Source organism: Vigna unguiculata, chromosome 2 (assembly GCF_037176805.1).
Source record: "Vigna unguiculata cultivar grain cowpea cultivar isolate G323 ecotype 2 chromosome 2, ASM3717680v1, whole genome shotgun sequence".
Lineage (NCBI taxonomy): Eukaryota > Viridiplantae > Streptophyta > Magnoliopsida > Fabales > Fabaceae > Vigna > Vigna unguiculata.
Window position 1 is genome coordinate 19,481,277 of NC_140793.1, and position 6,000 is coordinate 19,487,276.

Consider the following 6,000-nt stretch of genomic DNA (forward strand, 5'->3'; position numbering starts at 1 on the left):
AAAATTTTGACATCACAAAATATTTTTAAATACAATTGATTTTAAAAAAAAAAGTGTAACTAGATACTTGTCCATGATTTGTGACGTACTGTCCAAATTAAAACTTTTTATTGTCTTTGTTTGATGCAGTATGAATAGTAACAACAATTAATTCCTTTCTTTGCTAATGTTTTTATTTTAAAATTTATTAAAACAGAGGCCAACACTTAACATTAAAGAAACAAAATGATTCAAGTGAACGTTTCAAATCTATGATGTAAGTTTCATTGCTATTTTTTTAAAGTTGGGTATTGACTAAAGTTGTTCCCTGTATAATAAACATAGGTATATATTTAGAAAATCTAATATCATCATTATGTTTTAGTCTTTATTTTGTGCAAAAGGAATATTCATTAAAATAATTGAAGAAAGTTTGAAAAAAGCATCAAGTGTTTGTAGTCCAACGGTTAGGATTTCATGTTTGAGTTTCTTTTCTTTTCTTTTTTTTAGTCACATATCTTTTTTCTTTTTTCTTTCTTCTGAAATTTTGTAATTAAGTTGTATATACTTTTTTGTTTAGCTCTTATTTTTAAAGTTTGTGTAATTGAGTTCCTATGATTAGAGGTGTAACAATTATACTGTTGTTTTGAAACCTTGTATTATTTGGTTCAAATGGCTCTTAATCTCATGAATAAAAGTCACACAAAAGCAAAGTTGGCTAACATTTTTGTATCAAGAAGGTTTTGACAAATTATCCATTAGGCCCGAATTTTTGCAAAAGTGCTATAAATTATTAGTTGCCAAAACGTAAGTATAAAAAAAAGATCAACATTTGAGGTAAAAAGTTCACTAAAATTAAATAGTTTAAGACTTCAAAAAGGTTGCCTTATTTCACATAACATTAACAAACTCTTACATTGCACAACTATAATTTGTCTTGAAATTTGGGTGTTGGCAGAAGAGGAAGATTTAAAGTTAAAAAGATTTTTATGATGACAAAGAATCTCAAGCAAGTTGATTGATGTTTAATGCTTTCTTGTAATAAGTTACTTTTGTTTTTAGTAGCTCAAATTAGCTTAGAATTGGAAACCAACTCTAAATCTTTCTGAGATCCTTTTATTTTTGTAAAATTCACTTGATAATCGATTATCACTTAGGATAATTGATTATCTTAAGCTATGTTCATTTTTCAGAAAACCCATTGAAATAATCGATTATCCCTAGTAGTTTGAATTTGTCTTTCCAACTTCTTGACCTAGGTTTCGAACTTCTTTAAATAGAACTCTTTTCCTCTTGCAAAATTACATTTTTAAGAATCAGAGTTCAAGTGTTGTGATTGCAAAGTGTTTCTCTGAGGGTTCTTAAAAATTGCTTTGAAAAGCCTAGTGTGGATAAAGCGATAACTTTTCCTAAGTGGGTTCTTAAGAGATTAGGTGTTGCTGTTGTTGCTAAGAACGTTGATCATCCTCTATGTAATTCAGAGGAAGTGTTTATTTATCTCTTGTGTCTTCAAGAGAGGTGTTTTCTAAACCTTTACTTTCTTAATCTCATTGTAGTATGATTCTTATAGTGATTAAGTTAATCTTTTTGTTTAAGAGATTAACAAATGGACATAGGATCCTTTGATCCGAACTAGTATAAATATCTATGTTGATCTTCTTCCCTATACAAAGAAATATTTTTTAGTTATAATATATTTAATCTCTTTAAATTTATAAATCCCTTTAATTAAAATTTTGACATCGAAAAATATTTTTAAATACAATTTATATTTTTTTAAAACTATAACTAGATACTTGTCCACGATTTGTGACATACTCTCCAAATTAATACCTTTATTTTTTTGTTTTTCTTTGATGCAGTATGAATATTAAAGCAATAATTAATTATTTTCTTCGCTAATGTCTTTATTTTAAAAGTTATTTAAAAAAAGGCCAACACTTAAAATTAAAGAAATAAAGTCATTCAAGTGAATGTTTCAAATCTATGATGTAATTTTCATTAATATTTTCTTAAGTTGGGTACTGACTAAAGTGTAGTTCCCTGTATAATAATCGTATGTAAATTTAGAAAACCTAATATCATCATTATGTTTTAGCCTTTACTTTGTGCATAAGGAATATTCATTAAAATAATTGAAGAAAGTTTGGAAAGAGCATCAAGCGTTTGTAGTCCAACGGTTAGGATAATTGCCTTCCAAGCAATAGACCTGGGTTCGACTCCCGGCAAACGCATTGAAAGATTATAAACTGGTAATAAGGTTCATCATGTTTTAATATTTTTGTGTGGAATTGAGTTCTTAAGATTAGAGGTTTAACAATTATATTGTTGTTTTGAAACCTTGTATTATTTGGTTCAAATGGCTCTTAATCTCATGAAGAAAAGTGACACAAAAACAAAGTTAGCTAACATTTTTGTATCAAGAAGGTTTTGACAAAGTATCCTGTTCCTGTAGAACAAATAAGATAAGTTAGGCACAAACGTCACCTTACCAAGTAGTCCGCTATCTCTTCGGTTGGTCTCTCTCTGATCGACACATGTCAGCTTGAACCCAGGAGGTGCTACCTGCAGAAGAATCTCTGAAGCTCAAGTAAGTCAAAGTTCTCAGAAAGTCAAATCAGTGATTAATGAATGTGTACCTTTAAATGATGGGGTCCACGCGTATTTATAGAGCATTAATGACGTTTGACCATTTCATGGGCTGGGCCTTGACTTGGGCTCTAGGTGGGGCTTGTGAGTGGGCCAAGGCCCAAACCCAAGCCCTTAAGGTTTATTGGATGTGGACGTTTCCATTATGTTGAGTTCATTAGAGTGGTCGGCCTAAGTTCTAAACTTAGCGGATATGCTGGAGTAGTTGGTTTAGGCCGGCTATTTGTCTTGATGGCTTACGTTGGTGTAGGTTGTCCTTTTAGAAGTTTAGGTCAAGACCGGTATAGGTTAGGCTAAGCCGGCCTAGGCTGTATACTTGGCTACCTTGATATGCACTGTTTACTTATTTGGTTTAGTTTGGTTAGGTGTGGTACATATCCATTAGGCCCGAATTTTTGCAAAAGTGCTATAAATTATTAGTTGCCAAAATGTAAGTATAAAAAAAGATCAACATTTAAGTTAAAAATTTCACTAAAATTAAATAGTTTAAGACTTCAAAAAGGTTGCCTTATTTCACATAACATTAATAAACTCTTACATTGCAGATCTAAAATTTGATTTGAAATTTTAGGTACCCTAGAAAAAATTTAATCTTTAAATGTATTTTTATTGGGTTTTTCTTTTCCTATATGTCACGAGCTAGAATATTTATTATAACTCGTCAATGTCAACAAGGCCAATACAAAAAAGAAATAAAGAAACTTATAATGCTATTTTAAATTTAAAATTATTTATTAAATACATATAAATATATTCCTTTTAATTATTAACATTGATCCTCTTTTGTTAGATTAAGCTTAAATGTTCCATTCAAAGCACAAGTGAATATGCGGAACCAAAATTTTAATCAATTCTTGGAAGAAAAAGCATAGGAGAGTACATTATTTCAAAACTATTGTACAAGATTTACATGGATGAAATGAGAACTCAAAAGGTATCCTGCCTCATGATCACACAGGAAGCTAAGTCGCTATGGCACAGAAAGTGTGACCACATAAGCTTGTGACTACTCTAAAGCTAAAGAAATAATGTCTCATAGGAGGCTTGCCATATATGTCCTTCAAAGACAATCTTCTATGTGAATCATATGTCAAAGGCTGACCTTCTCATCATGTATGGGATTCTAAATCGTGTTCCGATAAAAAGGTCTAGTTTAATTCTTGACACTATGCTCAAGGCTAAGAGGTACCCACAATATCCTCTCCCATATTCTCTCTTAATTTGAAGGATTTGCGAATACAAGGGAGTTGACACCACCGTCGAGCTTTGTCAAAGTACCATCCGTGCAAACGAGATTGTTGAGAGATCTCTCAAACAGTTAAAGCTCGTTCCTCTTGGTATAGAGATGATATGCCAAATTATGAAGTTGAAGATGAAGAACTCCCGCCTACTGATCCCATACCCCCTACTGCACCACATGTTGGATCTTCAAGTGGTGCTAGTTCATCCTTCTCTATAGAAGACAACATAACAAACATGAACAAACGACTAGAAAAATTATTTCTTCTGTCTAACTCTCATCATGAAGAGGATGTTGGGCTAATTAGGGAGATTGATACTAGAATTTCCCATCTAGAACATTGGTTTGATGAGGAGTTCACTCATGATGATGACATGAGTGCAAAATTTTAGGGGGAGAATCTCTAACTTATGTTTTACCACTGCTTGTATGTTTTATTTTTATTTATTTATGAATAAATTAATGATCAAGTGTTTCATTTTTTTTTGTGGTATAAAAATTATCCCAAATAGGGGGAACTTTCGTCCTTTTCTCTAATGATAAAAAAGGGGGAGAATAAGTTTAAAAGAAGAAGACACTATTTTATCTTAACTATTCTCTTTGTAAGTTTCTAAATTGCAGGAAGCAACAGGTACTTTAAACATATTTTTATCATCATCAAAAAGGGGGAGATTATTTGCAAAAAGAAGGAAGCCCATTGATTTTGAATGATGATCAAGAAATGAATGATGATCAAGCAAGAATGAAGACAAAATGTTTAAATGTTACTTTGTAAAATAAAGTAAGTGTATTGTAGAATAGTTTAATTAAACTTAGAATCAGCAACATTTCATTCGTCTCTCTAAAGGTCTCTTATTTTTCGAAAACCTACTGGAATAATCGATTATCACTATTGATAATCGATTATTTGTGCAAAACTTGTATTTTTTGAAAACCTACTAGAATAATCAATTATCACTATTGATAATTGATTATCCTTGGCAGTTGGAACATGACATTGCAGTTTTTAACCTAATTTTCGAAATCCTACTGGAATAATTGATTATCTCCTGAAATAATCGATTATCCTGTTCAAAATTTGTCTTTCAGGAAACCTACTGGAATAATCGATTATTCTTAATGATAATCGATTATCCTTGGCAGTTGGCACATGACGTTTCAGTTTTTAACCTAATTTTCGAAAACCCTATTTAAGGAGTTGTAGTTCAACTTCGAAAATACATTTTTAAGATTTAGAGTTCTTGTGCTGTGATTGCAAAGTGTTGCTCTGTGAGATTCTTAAAGAAAGCTTTGAAAAACCTAGTGTGAGTGAGTGATAACTTTTTCTAAGTGACTTCTTAGAAGATTGAGTGTTGTGCTGTTGCTAGGAAAGTTGGTCATCCTCTGTATGATTCAGGGGGAGTTTTGTTCATCTCTTGTGGTTGTTCAAGAGAGATGTTTTCTAATCCTTACTGTTATATAATCGGTTGTAATCTGTTTATTATAGTGATTGAGTTAATCTATTTGTTTAAGAGATTAACAACTGGACGTAGGGTCTTTTGATCTAAACCAGTATAAATATCAATGTGCCTCTTCTTCCCTCAAACTTTTTATTTATCTGCACTTTCTTTCAAAGTAATTGTTAATTAAGTTAATCAATTAAATTTGAGAAAATTTTTTAAAACCTGTCAAGATTTTTAAAAATCCAATCCACCCCCCTCTTGGTTTTTGACCGTTGTTTAGTCATTCCGCTGCGCGATACCAACAGATCTTAATCTTCTCACTTATGTCCCGTACTATAATTAGGTTTGTTATCAAAAAGTGAACCTACTAAGCCAGTTACATCACTATCAAACTCAATAGATTTACCAACCATACTTACACCTAAGCAGATACAAACATCATATACTGATAACCGGACCAACTGCTGCCCAACACGAATGAAGTCCCCATCAAGAACCCACTGATACAAAACTTCCCTAATCAAGGGGTAGTTAATTTCTAACACCTTTCCCAACTCCAAACACCACCTAAAAGGTGTAACTTGGATTCTTTTACGATGACTGGGTTTGAGTAGATTGTTGGCTTCAACCATATAATTAGTGTCACACATATGCACAATTCGGACCTATATTTACACGAGAAAACAATGT

At 31.7% G+C, this 6,000-nt stretch overlaps 1 non-coding gene across 1 annotated transcript; it reads left to right on the top strand.

Annotated features, from left to right (window-relative positions):
* Positions 1 to 2,141: 2,141 nt before the first annotated feature.
* TRNAG-UCC (transfer RNA glycine (anticodon UCC)) lies at positions 2,142 to 2,213 on the top strand. The gene has a single exon. It is a non-coding gene; the product is annotated as a tRNA-Gly (tRNA).
* The last annotated feature ends 3,787 nt before the right edge of the window (positions 2,214 to 6,000 follow it).